At 38.1% G+C, this 25,005-nt stretch overlaps 1 long non-coding RNA gene across 1 annotated transcript; it reads right to left on the bottom strand.

The window, feature by feature from the left end:
* Positions 1 to 498: 498 nt before the first annotated feature.
* Positions 499 to 16,567, bottom strand: LOC132354076 (uncharacterized). Its single transcript, XR_009499171.1, has 4 exons — positions 16,435 to 16,567; positions 14,621 to 14,735; positions 13,165 to 13,258; positions 499 to 582 (listed from the first exon to the last, which is right to left on the bottom strand). It is a non-coding gene; the product is annotated as an uncharacterized LOC132354076 (long non-coding RNA).
* Between the last annotated feature and the right edge of the window lie 8,438 nt (positions 16,568 to 25,005).

The following is a 25,005-nucleotide window of genomic DNA, read 5'->3' as shown; positions in this document are numbered from 1 at the left end:
GACTAATTCTTTGAATGACAGATTATTTAGAAACCTGTGACATGACAAAGATATTAAAAAGTTTATCTGACATACTAAGTAATTTTTTTCATACATTTGAAAGGCTCTCAAAGGAAGTTGCTTATAAATATTTTGTCCACTATTTGATGCTGTTGTAGAGCTATTTCATTTAACTAATGAAAAATTAGTGGCAAATTCAATGCCAAAATTCAAATATTGAAAAATGATGTGTTTATTTTTCAGAGTTATTGATGAAGTTAAATGAAGTGATCCTGAAGATGCAAGGAAATGAGTTAATCACATTAAAGTGAAAGGAATTTTCATAGAAATTATCAAGAAACACATTTCTTTTAAAATAACCTTTGTCACTGAGTATTTTCATTGTTCTTTCCAGCTGTTGGATCAGGTTAAATGTAATAATATTGATATTATATTACTCATATTGATAATATATTACTCTTACATGGCTGAACCCAAAAGATGAGATGTAAAGATCTGAATAAATTTTCATCAGTGATTGGGTGGGATTTATTTATTTGAAATGGAAAAGGTCCGTCAGCCAACATTTGCAAAGTGAGTTACCTGAGAAAGAAAGAAAGGACAGGGGTCAATGAATTTAATCAGTCTAATTATAAAGTTATGAATTTCAACCTACCTCTTTGGAAATAAGCTAAATTACTTATTAGAGCATTTCCAACTTCATATTTAGTTGGAAAAAGTTTCAGTGCTATCTCACAGTTACTACAAAGTACAGTTATTGTAATTATATTGCAATGGTCGCTGAATATGCTTAAAAACATACAGCAAAGATGATATTAACTGTTTCAACAAATTTAAAATCTAATATTATTAAATTAGTGGAGTAAGGATTCTTTTTATTATTTTTAAAAATAAATTTATTTATTTATTTATTGTTGGCTGCGTTGGGTCTTCGTTGCTGCATGCGGGCTTTCTCTAATTGGGGCGAGTGGGGGCTACTCTTTGTTGTGGTGCGGTGGTTTCTCATTGCAGTGGCTTCTCTTGGTGCAGAGCATGGGCTCTAGGTGCTCGGGCTTCAGTAGTTGTGGCACGCGGGCTCAGTAGTTGTGGCTCACGGGCTCTAGAGTGCAGGCTCAGTAGTTGTGGTGCATGGGCTTAGTTGCTCTGCTGTATGTGGGATTTTTCTGGACCAGGGATCAAACCCATGTCCCCTGCATTAGCAGGTGGATTCTTAACCACTGTGCCACCAGGGAAGACCAAGGATTATTTTTAAATATTTTATATTATTACTCAGCTATACATAGTAGCTCAATAATAAGAAAACTGTGCTTTAAAAAAATGCATATTTATTTTATTTGGGTTGTCTTTTTTTCTGAGAAGCGTAGTATTCCATTGAGCCAGTTGTCTTGTTAGAAATTTAGGCTCATAGTTTGTTTTGTATGAAATGTGCATTTTATCATGGTCTACTGTCAAATAATGTTATACTCCCTTTACAAGTTACATAAGAAGTTTATGCAGTATTTTTCTATTTTTCCCTCTAATCCTTTGTAATATTACTGTCATTTATTTTTCACTTCTATGTATATTATAAACCACACCACATTTTTACTTACTTTGCTTTAAACAGTCACTTGTATTTGGAGAAATTGGAAAATGAGAAAATGTCCTTAATATTTGCCTGATATTTGCTATTTCCAGTGCACTTAATTCTTTCATGTAGATCTGAGTTTCTAAGTGGTATCTTTTTTCTCCTTTAGTCTTAAGAACATACTTTAACATTTTTTGTAATACTTAGAGAACAAATTCTCTCAGCTTTTGTTTGTGTGAAAATGTCTATTCCATTTTCATTTTTGAAGGTGTTTTTGCTGATTTAGGGTTCTTTTTTAATTTTATTGAAGTATAGTTGATTTACAATGTTGTGTTAATTTCTACTGTACAGCAAAGCAACTCAGTTATACATATATATATATTCTTTTTCATATTATTTTCCATTATGGTTTATCACAGGATACTGAATAAAGTTCCTTGTGCTATACGGTAGGACCTTGTTGTTTATCCATCCTGTATATATCAATTTGCATCTGCTAAACCCAAACTCCCAATCCTTCTCTCCCCCACCCCACTCTGGCCCTTGGCAACCACAAGTCTGTTCTCTATGTCTGTGAGTCTGTTTCTGTTTTGTAGACATGTTCATTTGTGTTGCATTTTAGATTCCACATATAAGTGATATCATATGATATTTGTCTTTCTCTTTCTGACTTACTTCACTTAGTATGATAATCTCTAGGTCCATCCATGTTGCTGCATGATTTAGGATTCTTGACTAACAAGAATTTTGTTTTGTTTTGTTTAGTATTTTTAAAATGTCATTCCTTGTCCTCTGGTTTGCACTGCTTCTGATCAAGTCAGTGGTAATTGTTATCTCTGTTTCCTGGTACATAATTTGTCTTATTTCCTCTGGCTGCCTTTGAGATTTTTTCTATTTCTTATCAGTTTTTAGGAATTGTACTATAATATGCCTCTTTGTACTTTTCTTTGCATTTCTCCTGTTTGGAGTTCATTAGGCCTCTTGGACCTGTGTGTTTATAATTTTCATCAAGTTAGAAAATTGTTTGAATGTTATTTCTTCAAATATTCTTCTCTTCCCTTCTGTTTTCCTGGGACCCCAGCTGACACATTTGTTAGACCTTTTAGATGATTAAGAGGGTAACCGGGAATCTGCTTTTTCATGTTAAGTACACTTTGATTCGATTCTGAATAGTGTGAATGTTATAATGTTGATATTCTCCATTTTGTTGTCTTCCTTTCAAGAGTGTTGAATTTTTGTTCCAGCAGCAGTTAAATTAAGTGTGAATTACCTTGATTCTTTGGAGTCTTGTTATTCAGCTTTATTAGGTCAAGCCTTGAGTAACTATTTTGGCTGTACTCCTAGGGCATGCCTTCTCTGGGGCATCTCCTAATGCTCCAGATATTTAATGAGGTCTTTTCATTCTAACTTGATCAAATTCAAACTCTTCTCAGGCCTGTGTACGCTCACCTTATAGCTCCTGGTTGCTTGTCTTTCCACAGTAGCTGTTTTTATCCAGCCTCATGGAGTTCCATTCTAGATTCAATGGGACTTCTATGCAGATTTTCTGGAGCTTTCTCTGCATTTCTCCTTTCTCCCTGGCCCTCTTCCCTGTACATTCTAGCTCTCTCAGCCTCCCTGGTCTCTGATCTCAAACCCAGGCTCAGCAAGACGGCTGTGCTCCAGGTAGGCTGTGCCTCCCTGTGCTGTGGTCCAGATCCCTGCTTCAGACCGAAAACCAGAGCAATCAGATGACATCCCTTACCTGTCTTCCATCTCTTGGGAATCCCAGTCTTGCATTGGCACGTGTCCAACATCAGAACACAGTTGTTTCCTACATTTGGTGCAGATATGTATTGTTTACGGCAGGAAGACTATTCTAATACTAGTTCTTCAGCCGTGACCGGAAGCAGAAGTGAGTTCCCTGTTAATTTTGATTTTCCTCTTGCCTCAGAAACATATCCTAAAACAGTTTTCTACAGCCTCGTGTGTATTACTCTTCTTTTTTCTTAATCCACCCTCTTCTCCCTACCACCTGCCAAAATATTTGGCTTTCTAAGTCTTAATAAATAACAGAAACTGAAAGTGTTCCCCAACACGTGGCAGGAATTTAAAACCTAAGATATGTTTTCTGTGCTACTCTGTCACGACTCTGCCCTGTGTCATTTCGTATGAATTATTCTGACTCTCCCCTTACAAGTGAGATACGGCCCATTTGTCAGATTGTCACACTTCCTCATTTCTCCACGTTGTTGCTCTGCAATTTTCCTTGGCATGTTATCCCAACTTCAATTAAGGTCATTTCTCTCTTTCCCTTATTATACATGAATGAATCCAGGTTGTTACAACCTATCCACACACTAGCTTCCATTTTAGTGTAACTCATACCTCTGCCATTTCATTTCCCTGCTTATCATATGGGGCATGCTTTCTTATCCTTTTACTTGTCGAGAATCCAAACTCACTCATCTGACTACTTCACTGCATCTTCTAAGTAGCCCTGTCCAGACATTTACATAATGAAATGCATACTGTTATAAATTGCTTTTCTTTTTTGAAAAACTTTATTTATTTATTTTTGGCTGCATTGGGTCTTCGTTGCAGGGGGCGGGCTTTCTCTAGTTGCAGCGAGAGGGGCTACACTTTGCTGTGGTGCATGGGCTTCTCATTGCAGTGGCTTCTCTCATTGCGGCACATGGGCTTCAGTAGTTGTGGCACGTGGGCTCAGCAGTTGTGGCTTGTGGGCTGTAGAGCGCAGGCTCTTTAGTTGTGGCACACGAGCTTAGTTGCTCTGCGGCATGTGGGATCTTCCCAGACCAGGGATCAAACTCGTGTCCCCTGCATTGGCAGGCGGATTCTTAACCACTGTGCCACCAGGGAAGTCCCTGCTTTTCTTTTATTTGTCCTTTTTGAGGGTATTATATTTACATGGAGATATATTAATGTTTTTGAAATTATGTGTGTACATAGATGATGTCACTTGTTACTTCTATTTCAGCACAGTGAAAAGCACATGACAACATATTGGTTATAAGAGGGCATTGGGTTCTATAAGATTGGAAACCATTGATTTACTTATTTAATACAAATTAGTAATTCCTTTCCATGTTCAAAACATTGTCCTATGTAAAATATAAAGGTGAAGTGGATGTCCTCAAGGAGTTCAATTTAATAAAAGAGAAACCCTGGAGATTCATGAATGTAGGGCTCACATCTCTTTAGTTTGCTACAGTGTCCCTTGTTACTAGAACAGTTATTGACACAGAGAGGATGGTCAATAAATGCACCTTGAATCAATGAAGGTAGGTCTTCAAATAGTTTAATCAAAGGCAGTAAGTAAAGAATGACCTAATAGTGGTATAAATGGAATACTGTAGGAATTTAGAGAGGAAAATATGAGACCTACACTGACCATAACAGGCCTCTTGCAGGAAGAGACTTTTCATTTAGACCATGATGCATAAACCAGATTGACACACAGGAAGTTGACAAGGGCATTCTGAAGTGAGGGGACAAGTAAAGAAACGCAAATGCAGAATGACATGGAACGTTGGAAGAATGATCAGTAACCACGTTTGTCTGGACCTTAGTAATCAAGTTCAAGTAAAAGAGTAAGAAGAGAAGAGGCTTGAGAGTTAGGGCTGGCCACAGCGCAGAAGGAACTACACCCCAGACAGGAGAAACCAGGGCTCATTTATGACACAGCAAAAATAATACCCAAGGAAGGTTACTCTAGCTTTGCTGTGTAAGGAAATTGTGATGACAACTGCAGGACTTAACCTAGAGGACCTTCTCCTGATCAAATGTCCACCAAATATGTGAACTGTAGAAAACCCCCCTTTTTGAAACTAGTAAATTTCAGAATGACATTATTATTTTTAATATCCTATACCTGCAATGAGGAGATAAAGAGAAATTAGTGGCGTTTAAGTCATATACAGGTTTAGGGAAATAATAGAATGTTTGAAGTAAAAGATTAATGTAATGAGAGATAAAGGGATCTTCCCAGTAACTTGAGTGTTTTGTCCCTCTTTGTTCTTCAATATGGACATTTGTGGGTGTGTGTGTGTGTGTGTTATAAATTAAAAGTTATTTTACTATGAGAATAATAGCAATTACCTAATTACCAATTACATACCAATGGAATAAAAGACAGTCCTTTAACACATTTTGCATCATAAGAAACACTTATATTCTAAGAATCTAAAAAAGAGTGGATATATGCACATGTATAACTGATTCACCCTGCTGCACACCTGAAACCAACACAACATTGCAAATCAACTATACCCCAACAAAAATTATCAAAAAATAAGTAAATAGGACGAGAGGAACCAAGATGGCAGAGTAGAAGGACGTGCTCTCACTCCCTCTTGTGAGAACACCAGAATCACAACTAGCTGCTGGACAATCATCAACAGGAAGACACTGGAACTCACCAAAAAGATACCCCACATCCAAAGACAAAGGAGAAGCCACAATGAGACGGTAGGAGGGGCACAATCACAGTAAAATCAAATCCCATAACTGCTGGGTGGGTGACTCACAGAATGGAGAACATTAAATGCAACAACATTCGCATTATAGGGGTCCCAGAAGGAGAAGAGAGAGAGAAAGGATCAGAGAAAATATTTGAAGAGATTATAGTCAAAAACTTCCCTAACATGGGAAAGGAAATCGCCACCCAAGTCCAGGAAGCACAGCGAGTCCCACACAGGATAAACCCAAGGAGAAACATGACAAGACACAGAGTAATCAAATTGCCAAAAATTAAAGACAAAGAAAAATAATTGAAAGCAATAAGGGAAAAATGACAAATAACATACAAGGGAACTCCCATAAGGTTAACAGCTGGTTTCTCAGCAGAAACTCTACAAGCCAGAAGGGAGCAGCATGATATACTTAAAGTGATGAAAGGGAAGAACCTACAACCAAGATTACTCTACCCGGCAAGGATCTCATTCAGATTCAATGGAGAAATCAAAAGCTTTACAGATAAGCAAAAGCTAAGAGAATTCAGCACCACCAAACCAGCTCTACAACAAATGCTAAAGGAACTTCTCTAAGTGGGAAACACAACAGAAGAAAAGGACCTACAAAAATAAACCCAAAACAATTAAGAAAACGGTCATAGGAACATACATATCGCTAATCACCTTAAACGTGAATGGATTAAATGCTCCAACCAAAAGACACAGGCTTGCTGAATGGATACAAAAACAAGACCCATATATATGCTGTCTACAAGAGACCCACTTCAGACCTAGGGACACATACAGACTGAAAGTGAAGGGATGGAAAAAGATATTCCATGCAAATGGAAATCAAAAGAAAGCTGGAGTAGCAATACTCATATCAGATAAAATAGACTTTAAAATAAAGAATGTTACAAGAGACAAGGAAGGACCCTACATAATGATCAAGGGATCAATCCAAGAAGAAGATGTAACAATTATACATATATATGCATGCAACATAGGAGCACCTCAATACATAAGGCAACTGCTAACAGTGATAAAAGAGGAAATCGACAGTAACACAGTAATAGTGGGGGACTTTAACACCTCACTTACACCAATGGACAGATCATCCAAAATGAAAATAAATAAGGAAACAGAAGCTTTAAATGACACAGTAGACCAGATAGATTTAATTGATCTTTATAGGACATTCCATCCAAAAACAGCAGATTACACTTTCTTCTCAAGTGTGCACAGAGCATTCTCCAGGATTGATCACATCTTGGGTCACAAATCAAGCCTCAGTAAATTAAAGAAAAATTGAAATCATATCAAGCATCTTTTCTGACCACAACCCTATGAGATTAGAAATGAATTATGGGGAAAAAAACGTAAAAAACACAAGCACATGGAGGCTAAACAATACGTTATTGAATAACCAAGAGATCACTGAAGAAATCAAAAAATACTTAGAGACAAATGACAATGAAAACACAACGATCCAAAGCCTATGGGATGCAGCAAAAGCAGTTCTAAGACGGAAGTTTATAGCTATACAAGCCTACCTCAAGAAACAAGAAAGATCTCAAATAAACAATCTAACCTTACACCTAAAGGAACTAGAGAAAGAAGAACAAACAAAACCCAAAGTTAGCAGAAGGAAAGAAATCATAAAGATCAGAGCAGAAATAAATGAAACAGAAACAAAGAAAACAATAACAAAGATCAATAAAACTAAAAGCTGGTTCTTTGAGAAGATAAACAAAATTGATAAACCATTAGCCAGATGCATCAAGAAAAAGAGGGAGATGACTCAAATCAATAAAATTAGAAATGAAAAAGGAGAAGTGACAACAGACACCATAGAAATACAAAGCATCCTAAGAGACTACTACAAGCAATCCTATGCCAAAAAAATGGACAACCTGGAAGAAATGGAAAATTCTTGGAAAGGTATAACCTTCCAAGATTGAACCAGGAAGAAATAGAAAATAGTAACAGATCAATCACAAGTAATGTAATTGAAACTGTCATTAAAAATCTTCCAACAAACAAAAGTCCAGGACCAGATGGCTTCTCAGGTGAATTCTATCAAACATTTACAGAAGAGATGACACCCATCCTTCTCAAACTCTTCTAAAACACTGCAGAGGAAGGAACACTCCCAAACTCATTCTAGGAGGCCACCATCACCCTGATACCAAAACCAGACAAAGATACTACAAAAAAAGAAAATTACAGACCAATATCACTGATGAATATAGATGCAAAAATCCTCAACAAAATACTAGCAAACAGAATCCAAAAACACATTAAAACGATCATACACCATGATCAAGTGGGATTTATCCCAGGGATACAAGGATTCTTCAATATATGCAAATCAGTCAATGTGATACACCATATTAACAAACTGAAGAAGAAAAACCATATGATCATCTCAATAGATGCAGAAAAAGCTTTTGACAAAATTCAACACCCATTTATGATAAAAACTCTCCAGAAAGTGGGCATAGAGGGAACCTACCTCAACATAATAAAGGCCATATAAGACAAACCCACAGCAAACATCATTCTCAATGGTGAAAAACTGAAAGCATTTCCTCTAAGATCAGGAACAAGACAAGGATGTCCACTCTCACCACTGTTATTCAACATAGTTTTGGAAGTCCTAGCCACAGCAATCAGAGAAGAAAAAGAAATAAAAGGAATCCAAATCGGAGAAGAAGAAGTAAAGCTGTCACTGTTTGCAGATGACATGATACTATACATAGAGAATCCTAAAAATGCCACCAGAAAACTACTAGAGCTAATCAATGAATTTGGTAAAGTTGCAGGATACAGAATTAATGCACAGAAATCTCTTGCATTCCTATACACTAATGATGAAAAATCTGAAAGAGAAATTAAGGAAACACTCCCATTTACCACTGCAACAAAAAGAATAAAATACCTAGGAATAAACCTACTTAAGGAGACAAAAGACCTGTATGCAGAAAACTATAAGACACTGATGAAAGAAATTAAAGATGATACCAACAGATGGAGAGATATACCATGTTCTTGGATTGGAAGAATCAATATTGTGAAAATGACTGTACTACCCAAAACAATCTACAGATTCAATGCAATCCCTATCAAATTACCAATGGCATTTTTTACAGAACTAGAACAAAAAATCTTAAAATTTGTATGGAGACACAAAAGACCCCAAATAGCCAAAGCAGTCTTGAGGGAAAAAAACGGAGCTGGAGGAATCAGACTCCCTGATTTCAGCCTATACTACAAAGCTACAGTAATCAAGACAATATGGTACTGGCACAAAAACAGAAACATAGGTCAATGGAACAAGATAAAAAGCCCAGAGATAAACCCACACACCTATGGTCAACTAATGTATGACAAAGGAGGCAAAGATATACAGTGGAGAAAAGACAGTCTCTTCAATAAGTGGTGCTGGGAAAACTGGACAGCTACATGTAAAAGAATGAAATTAGAACATTCCCTAACACCATACACAAAAATAAACTCAAAATGGATTCGAGACCTAAATGTAAGGTCAGACACTATAAAACTCTTAGAGGAAAACATAGGAGGAACACTCTTTGACATAAATCACAGCAAGATCTTTTTTGATCCACCTCCTAGAGTAATGGAAATAAAAAAAAACAAAAATAAAGAAATGGGACCTAATGAAACTTAAAAGCTTTTGCACAGCAAAGGAAACCATAAACAAGATGAAAAGACAACCCTCAGAATGGGAGAAAATATTTACAAATGAATCAACGGACAAAGGATTAATCTCCAAAATATATAAACAGCTTATGCAGCTCAATATTAAAGAAACAAACAACCCAATCCAAAAATGGGCAGAAGACCTAAATAGACATTTCCCCAAAGAAGACATACAGATGGCCAAGAAGCACGTGAAAACCTGCTCAACATCACTAATTATTAGAGAAATGCAAATCAAAACTACAATGAGGTATCACCTCACACCAGTTAGAATGGGCATCATCAGAAAATCTACAAACAACAAATGCTGGAGAGGATGTGGAGAAAAGGGAACCCTCTTGCACTGTTGGTGGGAATATAAATTGATACAGCCACTATGGAGAACAGTATGGAGGTTCCTTAAAAAACTAAACATGGAATTACCATATGATCCAGCAATCCCACTACTGGGCATATACCCAGAGAAAACCATAATTCAAAAAGAGTCATGCACCCCAATGTTCACTGCAGCACTATTTAGAATAGCCAGGTCATGGAAGCAACCTAAATGCTCATCGACGGACGAATGGATAAAGATGATGTGGTACATATATACAATGGAATATTACTCTACCATAAAAAGGAACGAAATTGAGTCATTTGTTGAGACGTGGATGGATCTAGAGACTGTCATACAGAGTGAAGTTAAGTCAGAAAGAGAAAAACAAATATCGTATGCTAACGCATGTATGTGGAACCTAGAAAAATGGTACAGATGAACCAGTTTGCAGGGCAGAAGTTGAGACACAGATGTAGAGAACAAACGTATGGACACCAAGGGGGGAAAGCCACGGGGGGGTGGCGGTGGTGGTGTGCTGAATTGGGTGACTGGGATTGACATGTATACACTGATGTGTATAAAATTGATGACTAATAAGAACCTGCTGTATAAAAAAATAAATAAAATAAAATTCAAAAAAAAATAAATAAGTAAATAAAATTTAAAAATTAGTTTGAAATTTTAGATTCAAAAATAAAAGAAACACTTTAAAAAAGAAAGTCAATATGGACAATTTTAATATCATCCCAGGCATAAGACACTGGGAGCAATATAAAGTCACAGTAGTTTAAGCTTCAAGAAAGCTGTTCGGAATTCCCTGGAGGTCCAGTGGTTAGGGCTATGTGCTTCCAGTGTAGGGGGCCTGGTTTTGATCCCTGGTCGGGGAACTAAGATCCCACAAGCCACGCAGTGTGGCCTAAATAAATAAATAAATAAAAGCTGCCTCCTATCTGAGATGACAGACTCAGATAGCTTGACTTTCGTTACTAACAAAAAACATCTGAATACTCACGATTGCCACAATAAGAATGTCACTTAGTGAAGTTTTCTATTTTTTATCTTTCCTGGATGCTTTATCATTTCTTCTCGGTAACAGAGAGCCTGGGTTTTTTCATCTGTTTTGGCTTTGCAGTTACCTGAGAGAAATAGACTTCAAACTCTAAAGGCATCCTATGTATACCTTCCTGAGAGCCATGGATTCATTCAACCTCTAAGGCAATGGCTAATAAGACTTTATTTATTCCAAAACCCAGGCAGCAAGAAAAAGGCCCTTTCGCAGACTCCAGCTGAGATGACACATGAAAGCTGGAGTGTGGATTCGAATATGCCCTGGTCAGAAGAGATGAAGAGTCCTGTAATCTTGTGGTATAACATTCGATCCTCAGCGCACACCACAGAAGTCCATTATGGGCCCCAGAAATCCCCTGGTTACTTCTCCTCCCACACCCTAGGAAAATAATTACTAGTTTATGCCCAAAGATTAAAACAGCCACAGCATGAAACGACTTCAGTGTTCCTCTTAGCGTACTTATTTGCTTAAGCCCTCTTCCAGAATATCCCATCAGTCAGAATTCCAGGCAGTGCTTAAAACGTGCAAAGTTGCTCAGCTTTCATCTCGGGCTACTTTGACTCGGGCCCCGGTCTCTTCCTCTAAGTGGGGTGTGATTTTTATTTTCATTCTTTCTCATACAAATCACACATTTCTTCCACTTGATGTTTCCTTGTTTAGTTACGGTAACCAGGAATGAGGCCTCTTCCAAATTGAGAAGATGGAGGAAAAAAAAAAGCTATTAAGTCTTTTTTTCTTAATCTGAAACTGAATAAATCAAATCTTTGAACGCTGAGTGGGCGAGAGGAATAACCAGCATTCTGTGAATGGATGCGGGGATTCATATTAACTTTGGCAATTGAGATATTAATTCTAATAAATTCTAATCATTCGTTTTAATTCTAATTAATTCTAATAACCTAACACTAATGCACCTTTAGTTGCGAGCTAATGAAATTGTGATAGAGGTACAGTAATAATAGCATGATAAACCGACACAGGAATAAGATCTCCCAGTAAGTAGAAATGAGTTTATTTACTGATGTCAAACTGACGCAGGTTAGTATGAACTACTGTGAATTTGTAAAGTAGAACCTCAATAAAGTATAAGATTCCATGAATTGAGTTCTTTATCATGACTTCATCTATAAAATTATAAATAACAAAAATATCCCATCTTTACTGAGCACTTACTATGTGCCAAGTGTCTTCATGCATTTTTATCATTCAGTTCTTATAGTCTTTTTATTACATAATTCTGTCCAATTTACAGACATGGAAACTGAGCCTGAGAGATGTGAAATAACTTACCTAAGTAAACTAGTGGGTGGTAGGGCCGGGGCACAAAACTAAATCCTTATTCTTAAGCTCTTTGTTATTTTAGTTACTTTATATATATATTTCTTATATTACAGTATGATTTTTAATCATATCATTAACATCGTGTTTTGAAAGAATCTTGCTGATTTTTTTCATCATCTGTTGAACAGGTAGGACTACATTTGGTTGCAAGCAGCAGTAAGTACACTTAAATGACCTAAACAAATTGAGGGAGGCTCATTGTTTGGTATAACGCAAAGTTTGGGGTCTGGTCTGGTCTAGCTTGGCAATGTCATCAAGGATCCAGGCTTTTTCTGTCCAGTCAGTACCCTTAACACAAAGGAGTGTCATCTTAGAAGTGTGATAGAAGTGTGAGCTCCAAGCATTAGGTCCATAGGCAAGTCAGGAAGGAGGGGAAAGCCTGGACCAGTGACATCTATCCTTTTCCTTAGAAAATCAAAAGCTTTCTCAGCAGTCCCAGCAGACTCTTCTTACATTCTACTGCCCAGATTTGTCATATGGCTGCACCTAACTGCAAAGGCAAGCAATATTTTTGGCAGGTTCTATAAGTGGAAGTAGGCAAGGGAGAAGGGGATTGGGACTGGGCACGGAGTTAGCCAACCAACAGTATCTGCCAAAAGTAAACATTCAGTTACAGAGGCTCTTAATCAGTTCTAGCTGCTATAACAAAACTACCATAGACTAGGTGCTTAAACGATAGACATTTATTTCTTACAGTTTTGGACACTGGGATGTCCGAGATCAAGATGTCGGCAGATTCATTTCCTGGTGAGAGTCCTCTTCCTGGTTTGCAAATGGATGCCTTCTTGCTGTATCCTCATAGAGTGGAAAAAGAAAGATCAATGTCTTCCTCTTTTATAAGGACATTAATCCCATCATGAGGGCCCCATGACTTAATCTCACCCTAATTAACTTCCCAAAGCCCCACCTCTAAATAACATCATATAGAGGATTAAGGTTTCAACATATAAATTTTAGGAGGGGGATGCAAGCATTCAGTCCATAGCAGAAAAGATTATTTGATCAGTATATTATAGCTTTTATTAACTGGTAATAGAATTGTTATAAAGCATATTTTTTAAGAGACAAGGTCTTGTGGAAAACAAACAGTTTTCAGAGTGATAACAGTGCTGAGAAAAGCCTGTTTGCAGGTGCACGTCTGGGGCATACAGAGTTAAGTATGCATAATGTGTACGCAGGTCTCTTGACAAGTATGGAGAGAGCATGGGGAAGCAATTCAGGTTAATATGCAAATAATCATAACATAACATATGCTACAAGCTATGAAACAGTGGCAAGCAAAATGCAGACTTCAGAGGAAGGAGAAATTATTTTTCACTGGGGAAAATGTTTTGCTACAAGGAGTTTTTTGCCTATTTGGTGGAGAGTGGAAAGAGAATCTTCAAATAAATGACTCTCTAATGGTAAAACTTCGAATACTGTGGCAAGTATGTATAAGAGGTAAAAATGCCCAGTGTAAGTTAAAGCACCAAAACTGCTGGATGGATAAGAATCTGCCTGACAGTGTTTAAGCAGTGTGGCATCGGCAGCCATGGATTAGTGCACTGGATTTCCCAAGTGGCAACATGAATATGAGCGTTCTTGATATCTCTGATGTTTAGATATCACCATTGGCCATTTCTGGGATTTTCCTCTTCCTTAATCATTTCATCAGCTTGAGATTCTAGGGTTCCTGGGGACTGAGAATTGTTTGCTGTGTTAGAGAAACACATAACATTTTAATTGTGCTTGGAGACAGGGAGACTCAATGAGGGAGACTAATTAAGAAACATAAATAAACTAGGAGTTCTGCTTTGCCTCATGTCATATCATTATGGTTCAGAATGAACTGCTAAGCTTTATTATGAGTCAAAGAAGTGATCAGAGTCACTGATTTAGGAACAAGACTAAGGGCTCTATGTAACATATAAAGTAAAGAATGGAGGCAACTACTATGGTATTATAATTATTATTTTTTATTGTACATATACTTTGGTTATCATAAAATACACTAATTATTTATGAGGCATACATCATGTGCTCTGGCATAATCCATGAATGCATTATAACATTTTTTATTTCATCTTCACACTAAACAAATGAGATGGGTATTCTCATTACCTTCATTTTCTAAATGAAGAAATAAGACTAAGAACGTTCAAGTGACATACCCAAGGTTATGTATTCCTCTCTGGGTGCTTGGCAGGTGACACAACTCGCTTTGAATCATGACTTATTAGTCCCCCCAAAGCCATGTTTTTAACCATCATGTAAACTTTGATATTTCTGTAATGAAAAGAAGAGGCAAAAGAACTTTGAATTCAAGGAAAGTTTGGCAGATTCCAGGTGTAGAGAGATTTATCTTGGAAACAAGCAATTAAATGTGAACATATTTGATATGGAATGTTGAAATGCACATAGAAATTGTCCCATGATTGGATGCATTTATTAATACAGCTAATAATATTATATGTGAATGCTTGTTTCCATAGCTGCATAATTAATGGTGCTAAATGCCCATCTACATGCAGGGCTTGGCAACAGGGGTTGGCAAACTATTTCTGTAAAGGTCATATAGTAACTATCTTCAGCTTTGTGGGTCATAGAGTCTGTCACATTTGCTCAGCTCTGCTGCTGAAGTGCAAAAGCAGCCATAGACAACACATAAACGAATGAATGTGACTGTTTATTTACAAATAAAACTTTATTTACAAAAACAGGCAATGATGGACTTGAACTACGGTCCATAGTTTGCCAATCTCTGTGTTGGAGGACTAAAATAATTCCATTTCACTGAGGAAATTCCGAGATTGCCACAATTGCAAGCAAGTAAAAACAATAGATGTTTTTGAATTTAAGCAATACCTGAATCTTATGTTTATAAATGGAAGGGGTCAACATGATTTTTGTTTTTACTTTGAATCATGTCAAATGACGAGTCAGAGGAAATGGACTTATGGTAAAAGATAAAACAATTCAGTAATTCAGCAGGAAGACTTTCTTAGCTGTCAGATTAACTAAACATTGGAAGGTACTTTAGAGGCAATATTAACAAAAAAAAAAATAATGTTTACAAGAACCAGAGTAAAGCTCAGTATCAATCAGTCTATACATATATAATGCTGCAAGTCCTGTTGGAGAAACACAAAGATTAAAATAAAGTAAAACAAAAGAAATGAATACTAGAGAATTAAATATATTTAGTTTATGAGAAATTATTATGTGAGTAGTTATTAAAATTATTTATTTGGTGGTGTAGAAAATACTTCCATAGTTAAGAGTGCATAAGCTACTTCTATAATTAAAAGTCTATACGGTAGCCATCTCTAGAGATGACAAAGAAGAAAGTAGACCAGCCTTAATGGATTTAGACTTTTAATCATTTGAAATCATGGAATGGATTCATACAACCTTTTGAAATTAGTTATAGCTCTATTACTCCATAGCTTTATAAAGCACACATCAAAAGGACTACATATATACACATACATATATATATATGTATGTGTATATATATAGTGTATACATATATATATAGTGTGTGTATACACAGACTAGGTAAGTATGTTTTATACATATATGTACATTACTTATTATTCCCTATTCTCTGTAAAGTATATATATACATATATAGTGTATATTATATATAATATATAGTGTATATATTATATATAACATATAGTATACACACACTATACATATACTGTGTATATATAGTATATAAAGTTTATATAGTACAAAATGCAAAGCTACACATAAATAGTTTATATATAGCATATGCAGTGAATATATACATATATATTTCATTCTACATATATATGCTAAATAGAGAATAAAGGCTAATAAGTGATGTAAGATTACCAACATTTCAACATCATATATCTCATTAGATCTTCACATCAACAGATAATACCAAAAAAGGCAAAGTAACTTGAACAAAGATAATAGCGACTAGATTTTTAAGAAGACCCCTGTTCAACTTTACCTGTACATAATAGTTGGATGGCTTGAAGCTTCCTTTCTTTCCTTCCCCAACAGATGGCACAGAAGGAGAAAAATGGGACTCACATCGAGTTGTGCTGCAAATCATTTATCTTCTATAAGATGTGGGGAAGCCATTGAATTGGTAAACAAGACTTTTGTAAGCATGCATAAAACGTATTCAATATTTGGTCACAAGGGATTTCCATTAAGCTTTCATGGGAGTTAATAAATCAACAGAAACCACTTACTGAAACATTTTCATGGGTCCTGTGGAATTCTAAGCAAATATCGGGTTTAAGAATGAAAAGTCAGTTATATTTTCAACATAATCTAACGTTCAAAGAAGTGTAAAAGATGCTTAAGTGTTAATATTTTATGTTTCCCCACTCTCAGCAGTAACTGCAGCCCATTAAAAAGAATGCTAAGACATAGCTGTTAGCACTGGCACGGGCCCAAGGAAACACTGAACCGTCACAGAGGGGGGTTAATTGCTACACGAAGAGGTAATTTATTAAGGAACACTGAAGCCCTGTATACTCCCTAACGTGAGGCTGAATGGCACAATCTTACGTGAATATTACATTTTATAATCAAGGCCTTTTCCATGGTAGATTTCAGAACAAGCTTAGCTAAACGATACAGAGAGGTGGAGGGGGAGAAAAAAAAACTCCAACGCAATTTTTCTCTATGGCTCCCATACACTCGCCCTTGGTGCCCTGCCGTCTGGCGCTCCCACCACCAGGAAAGTCGGCTGCTCCATAAAATTCTTGGGGGCTGATGAGAAAGGCTCATGTAACTATCAAGTTGAAGGGCGGCTGCTACTGTTTATTTGTCCAGATCTGGTGCTTCAGTCCTCTTCTGAGTGTTAAACTTAATTTTCACCATTTGTCAGAAGTGGTGTTTTCAGAACTTTATCACATTGAAGTAGCCCTTCATCACAGTTTAGACCAATATCGCGAGGCTTATTAAACATCACGTGAAGAGAAAATTGTGAAGAAGGCATGCATCCCTTGCCTAACGTCTCCCGTTTGGCAGAGTTTCGTCTCAATCCTCTGGGTTCCTGGTTGTGTCCTGAACTTATGATTTTTGTCCTGAACAAGAGTCCAAAAGCAAGTGGGAGGGCAAGGTGACTCTGAGGAATCCTTTGACCTAAAGTGCTGAGGGTTTTCTTGGCTGCACTAACAACAAATTCTCGATTCTCAAACGATTTAGGAAAAGAGAATTAGTTTTACCTCTTTGTCTCTCTTTTTAATATTGCTAACAGCAAACTGACATTGAAGAAAAATTCCCTTGAAAAACAGGGTAAAGGCGAAACAGTGGTTTCTCTGAAATGCATCATTGATGTGTTCCAGTTTTTTCCACTTTGTAGCTTGGTCCTCTAGCCATCTCTGGTCAAACCCTCAATAAAGAAGTGTTTACGGAGTACTTATTTTGCTCCTGGCACCGGGTTAAGAGTGATGCTTTAGCAGAATACAAAGGGCATACAATACATGGCTCCACCCTTACGGAGTGTTCAGTGTTATAGGAAGGATCAAAAAAGAATTTATGTGAAGCAGAGAACAATTTTATAGAAACTACAACAGGAATGATAGCAGAGAGAGAGCAATATGGGCAGATTTTGATGGGTCTTTATTCATCTCCTTTGTTGAACTTCTCTCCTGCTTCAGTTTTTTTTTTTTTTTTTTAAAGGTGTAGGCTTATTTATTTATTTATTTTTGGCTGTGTTGGGTCTTCGTTTCTGTGCGAGGGCTTTCTCTAGTTGTGGCAAGCGGGGGCCACTCTTCATCGCGGTGCGCGGGCCTCTCACTATCGTGGCCTCTCTTGTTGTGGAGCACAGGCTCCAGATGCGCAGGCTCAGTACTTGTGGCTCACGGGCCTAGTTGCTCCGCGGCATGTGGGATCTTCCCAGACCAGGGCTCGAACCCGTGTCCCCTGCATTGGCAGGCAGATTCTCGACCACTGCACCACCAGGGAAGCCCCTGCTTCAGTTTTTATTTTCTCCTCTTCTGCCACTTTTTCTATAATGCAATGGCGTCTTCCCTTGATCTGCAGATGATCAGAGCCATTATCTGGACCTTTCACCACGCACTTAACAGCATCCAACCTTGGGCTCCATGATCAAAATTATGTCTTACACTTGAACTATTTCCCCCTAAAACACTCTCATTTCTTCAGTATCAGTCAGCTAGGTGTTTGGGACAAGATACCAATTAAATTAGCTCACACTCCAGCATCCTCCGCCTTCATCTCCCTCTTCTTCAATTTTTCCATGGATGGTCCAGATTTGAAATAGTCTATCCTATTCTAAGACTATACCTTGACCATGAATCAGATGATTGGGACACTCCATCTAAATCAGGGGAGAGAACAAGAGAGGTTTCTTTCTCAGCTTCAGAGGACTGTCTATTCCACCATCCCCTTTTCATTTACCACCAAGTTCCATTACTGTCCCTGATCCTTTTCTGTTTAGAGTTTGATGTGCAGGCTGCTGTACTTGAAATCGAGCAGGACCTTGTGGGGCTCCTGGGCACAGGAGCCTTTCTGTCCCCCATTTCTTGTAGGCGAGACTCCAGCTTCCATGACCTTCCCTGAGTTGCAAAGGGCAGGTTCGAACAGTTGCTACTCAAGGAAGGAGCAGCCAGGAAACCACCTGAGGCAAGATTAAAGGGACCAGGGAAGCTCATCAAGATTAGGAGATGACCACCTGAGATGAGATTAAAGGAGTTCAAGCCCTGCACACACCCTAATCTTATCTACAACCCCACCCTTGAACCATTGCTATAAAACTCCTCATCAAATCCTCCCGGGTTGGGACACATAGTTTTTCCAAGGCAGAAGTCTGCTGTGTCCCCCTTTGCCTGGCAAAGCAGTAAAGCTATTCTTTTCTACTTTACCCAAAACTCTGTCTCCAAGATATGACTTGGCACTGGTGCAGAGGCTGAGCTTTCGACATCATACTTGATATGTCATCAAGGAGAGAGAAGAAACCACCTCGTTTTTAGAGCAAAAGGAGCAGCATGCCCTAAGTAAACATTATGCTTGCTCTGCTTTAGAGCATACTTGGGGGGCTGCACCTGTCCACTGGAGACCCCCAGAAAGCTGAAGGCAAACAAGGTTCCTACTGGAAAGAAACAAGAAGCTTGGATCCTCCAGAATGCAGATCCATGTGACTTCCTAGGGCCTTCAAGTTACTTTCTGTTCTCCCCTCTTTCCTCTATTTGGAATTCCAAATGCTCATCCTGGCTATTTGTAATTAATACTAAGCATGGTAATTTCTATTTACATCTTTAAAATGTGTTTTTAAAAAAGAAATAATTTTTAAGTTTTTCCAGTCAGTTTTTTTCATTCTTTTTGCCTCACAGGTGGTTCCTAAATCAGACCAATATATCACATAGTTAGAGCAGCCTCTATTCTGGATAACTTTTCACTCATTCCTCATCCTAGGCAGATTTAGAAAGTCATTAAAGGGCTTCCCTGGTGGCGCAGTGGTTAAGAATCCGCCTGCCAATGCAGGGGACACGGGTTCGTGCCCCGGTCCGGGAAGATCCCACATGCCGCGGAGCGGCTAGGCCCGTGAGCCACAACTACTGAGCCTGCGCGTCTGGAGCCTGTGCTCCGCAACGGGAGAGGCCGCGACAGTGAGAGGCCCGCGCACCGCGATGAAGAGTGGCCCCTGCTCGCCGCAACTGGAGAAAGCCCTCGCACAGAAACGAAGACCCAACACAAAACAAAAAAATAAATACATAAATAAATAAAAAGTCATTAAAGATCACAGCTTTATGATCACATTAAAGATTCAGCTCACAGAATGAAATCAAACATACACACACATGAACACACACACACGTTTCCAGGGGTTAGTCCTTTTTTTGGGGTCTTATTTTTAAAGAAAGCCTTCCTGTATGAGATCTTATTTTTTGCAAGTATTCCACTGAGCAGTATCTTATCTTTATAATCTTGAAGTTTATCTTGGAGTTTATCTAAAAGAAATTCTTTCAGTCATCAAGGTCAACACCTCTTTTCTTTCTCTCTCCTTGTTTTCCATTTTCTTTCTAAGGAATTGGAAGAAAATGCAGGCAGATGAGTAGTTAAGTAATCCCAGCGCTGTGCATGTCACTTGGACCAGAGCCAGGCACATGTAAAGGTCTTCACTTGCCAAAAACACACCAGGGACCTCTTAAGCAATCAGGAATTGCTACATGTGTGCAAGAGCTAACATCTTGAACACAATAGAAATCTGTAATTCAATTATCCTCTCTTTCTCATACATCTGCCCTCTGAGCATCCCAACATGTAGGAGCTTGAAAGTCTAAACTGGAAACTACTGAGAGCTCCCCCTGCATGAGGGCAGGCAGCGAGGTCACTTCCCTCTGGTTCACAAAGGAGCATAAGGAGGAGGAATGGAGAATTGGCTCTACCCTCAAGAAGCCCTGGGGAAATGGGAAGGAAGGGAAAGGGAAACAATAACAGAAGAAAAAAGCATCTAGACAAAGGGTAGCCTATAATCAGGAAGAAGAGTTAGAGTCATGAAAGCAAAGCAAAGAGAAACTTAACCAAGTGTTAATTTCTGTTGCTCCTTGAGTTCTCTTGGGGGACACTGATAGCATTCTTGGGAACTGGTCCTCAAAAAAAGGAGGAATTTCTTTGCGTGAGATATGAAGAACTTATTTTTGCTGTTGGCACATTTTCTACTTAAAGGAGATTCACTACCTCCAGTCTTTCCCACATGCAAGTGTTCTACTTCTGAAAATGGTATCCTAAAATACACAAGACATTATTCACTACCTGTATAGGATATGAGAATTAGAAAAAAAGTATCCCCCAGCAGTTTTGCTCATATTTATGATAGTGGGCCAGGACATTTTCCATAAAAATGAGTTAACTTCCAGCAGGCAAAAAATGTATAGTATGTGCTGATCTTGAACAGAGAGTATTTATATGCTACATTTTATCACCCACAGACCCTACAGAGCTAGGTTTTTCTCCTGGGATGCATTGTTAATATTTCAACCTCTGTACATGTCAAATGGAAACAAAGATTGTTTCAAAAGGTAAATACAGTGCTGTCTTTCTTCCTGGCACAATACAGATGCAGTATATTTAACTAGAGTTACTATGAAAACCGCATGTTTTTTACAAGATGTGGCAACATTATGCAAATGGCTTAATCCAGTTAAATCCTTTTAAGCGCTATGTGTTACACAGGGTTCTTTTGATTGCAAGTAATGGAAACCTAACTCAAATGTACTTAGAGGGAATTTATCGGTTGATACTGAAACATCTCAAGTTATCAAATGAAGGATTAAATAACCAATTCATTAGAAGGACAAGGATGCTGTTAGCCCTCAAAAATAAATGGACCAAAGTTTCAAAACTGTCAGACTTTCTGTCTGTGTCCCTTATCTTTCCTTTTCTACGTTGGCTTCTTTCTCTTTTAGTTCAGATTTCTTCCAGAGTGCAGGAAAACACAGTACCTGGCCAATCCAAGGCTTCATACCCTTCAGCTCTTAACTGCAGAAAAGGCTTTATCCTTCTCTTTATTCCCATTTGGAAAATACAGGTGAAGAATTCTGACTGGCTTGTCTGTATCTGGTGCTCGTCCCGCAGCCAAAAGTGTCACCCTCGCATCAACTGTCAGAGTGTGCTCTTTCCTTGGAGTGCCTTCTTCAGATGTTGATTATCTACCAAAATGGAATGAATGTTACTCTCTTCCTTCCAGTTCAGCACCAAAAGCGGCATCATGAGAAGTAATCTCGGATGCTGAAGATCTTGTGTGGGAATCCTGGATGGGCTACCTGTGAGCTGAGACGTTCAGAAAAATTACCCCACTCTTCGAGTTTGAGTTTCCTGCTCTGTAAAATGAAAAAAGAAGCATTTTCTCAAAAGAAATGCAGACTGATGCAACATGTTGTGAGTCTTATGTTCATGAGGCTGAATGCAAGAAACCACAGGCAAATGAGGACAGAGTGTATCGTTCCATTTTATAAAATTCTAGGAAAGGCAAAACTGTCTTACAGCGAGAGAAACTCAATCCATCCTTGGGGGTGTGTTTGGAGGATGTTGAATGAAAAAGCACGAGGGTAAAGGGAGGGTACAGGGTACAAGCTTTCAGCTAAAAAATGAATGAGGTCTGAAGATCTAATGTACAACACGGTTACTGGAGCTGATAACATTGTACTGCATAATTGAAATTTGCTAAGAGAGTGGAACTTAAATCTTCTCACCAAAAAAAAAAAAAAAAAAAAAAGAAGATAAATATGTGAGGTGATGAAGAATTAATTAACTACATTAACTAATTCCATGGGGAGAAATCTTTCACAACACATCGCGTATGAAACCACCACAATGCACGCTTTAAATAACTTACAATTTTATGTGTCATTTATACCTCCATAAAGCTGAATTTAAAAAAAAAATGTATATATGTATGTATTTATTTATTTATTTGGCTGTGCAGGGTCTTAGTTGCGGCATGCAAGATCTTCGTTGCCACGTGTGTGATCTTTAGTTGTGGCATGTGGGATCTAGTTCCCTGACCAAGGATCAAACCCTGGTCCCCTGCATTGGGAGCATGGAACCTTAGCCACTGGACCACCAGGGAAGTCCCTGAAATTTTGAAAATACAAAAGAGAAAAAAGGAAAAGGCAAGAAGGATCTTTCTGGGAAAATAAAAATGTTCTACATCTTGATTCGGGTAAAGGTTATATGGGTGTATATATTTGTGAAAAGTCTTTGACTCATATACCTAAAATATAAGAATTTTACTTTGTATAAATTATGTCTTGATAAAGTTGAGTTTATTAAAAAGTGTGTCTTTCTTCAGAGGGTTGAGACGAGCATCAAATTAAGCAGGGCACGTCAAAGCCTTTGCAAACATAAAGTGACATACACATTTTAAAAATTCCATTTAATTGTGTCTTTGGCTAGTTTGCCTAGTTAAATTAAAATGTTAATACAACTAAACATGGGATCAGACTCTACTACCATAAATGACTCTTGTCCCTTTGGCAGTGTCTTCTCTGGGCTCTTCCCACTCTAGGAGTCCAGTTCTCTAAATCCCAGGTGGTAAGGCTTTTAAAGGTATCCCAACCCTTGGTGTCATTTGTAGCCATTCGGTCTTCAGGAAGACACAAATTGCAACAGAGAAAAGTATACTCATCACAAGAGACACCACTAAAGTTTCCTCCCCCTGCAGAGATGGCATTGCTTCTGACCTTTGTAAGGCTGCCTTGTTATGCATTTCAGTTATTTCTTGTTGCTTAATAAACTACTGCAAAAACAAAACTTAGAGTTTAATACAGCAATGATTTATTATTTCTCATGATTGTGTGTGTTGGCTGGGCTCAGTTGGGCAGTCCTTTTCCACATGGTGTCAGTTGGGGTCATCCATGTGAGTGCATTTAGCCAGGAACTCAGCTAGGGTTGGAACACCCAAGAGGGCTGCACTCATATTTGGCACCTCAGCTGGGGTAGCTGGAATGGCTGGGGGTTGCCTGGGCTTCTCTCTTTCCACATGGTTTCTCATAACTCATTCATCCAACCCAAGCTCCTTTCTGTGGCATCTAGATACCAAAAGGATGAAAACAGAAGTTGCAAGTCCTTCCCAAGTTCTGACCTCAGTAGTCTCAGAAAATCACTTCCACGTCATTCACTGGTCAAAGCAAGTCATTAGATCATCCCTACTTTATGACATGGGGAATAAGATGCCACTTCTTGATGGGAAGAGTGCCCTTCAGTGGAAGGATGGGAAGAATTGTTGGTGGACAGCTTTACATACAGTCCACTGCTTTCTGCCATTCAGTTCTTTCACCCATTATAAATAATTAAGTTTAAGGTCAGTTAGCCCCAAAGACTTAGGCTACAAAATGAAGGACTCATTCATTCATATATTCATTCATTCAAATAACAAGTATCAAGAATCTATGTGCCAAGTACATTGTATGCTATACACACCAAACCCAAATTCCCTTCACACAATAGGTCAGGAAACCACCCAGGACCTGGAGCTGCAATCTTGGCAAGTTCAATCACACCTTTATTAAATCACATGAAGAAAAGTTCCCATTTGCCTGGCTTTTAGGAAAAATAGACTACTTTGAAGGTCACCGGCCTATCCTCTGGATCTAAGAGGAACTTCTTTATATTTCCTCAGCTAGATCATAATTTTTTCCCTTTTGAAAGAAGACTTAGGATCAGAGTGAATAAATAGAGAGAACTAGCGGTTTGTGTACATTAAGGCAGGATCTACTGAAAGATGGAATTGGGTTCAGTCTTATTCTGTTAATTATTCCATTATTGTCATCTATCCACTCCATAAAAATAAGTGCTTGCTATCTGCTATATCACAAACACTTCTATTTCCTGATGTAGAGGAATAACCCTTTCATCTACCTTCACTTTAAGTTTAATAAAGTTTCAGGCCCAGCTTCCTACTGGCATTTGTTAAAAGTCATAACTCAAATAGGCTTAATCCTATTTGAGGAATCCTATTTGAGGAAGGCTGGGACTGGGAACCAGGTGGAAGCCTAGCTGGAGAGGTCCAAAACCAGGGTATTAAGACTCCTTTCCTTCA

This window comes from Balaenoptera ricei, chromosome 1 (genome assembly GCF_028023285.1).
Source record: "Balaenoptera ricei isolate mBalRic1 chromosome 1, mBalRic1.hap2, whole genome shotgun sequence".
NCBI classification, from domain to species: domain Eukaryota; kingdom Metazoa; phylum Chordata; class Mammalia; order Artiodactyla; family Balaenopteridae; genus Balaenoptera; species Balaenoptera ricei.
The sequence above is the reverse complement of the archived record's forward strand: the minus strand, read 5'-3'. Positions and strand labels throughout refer to the sequence as shown.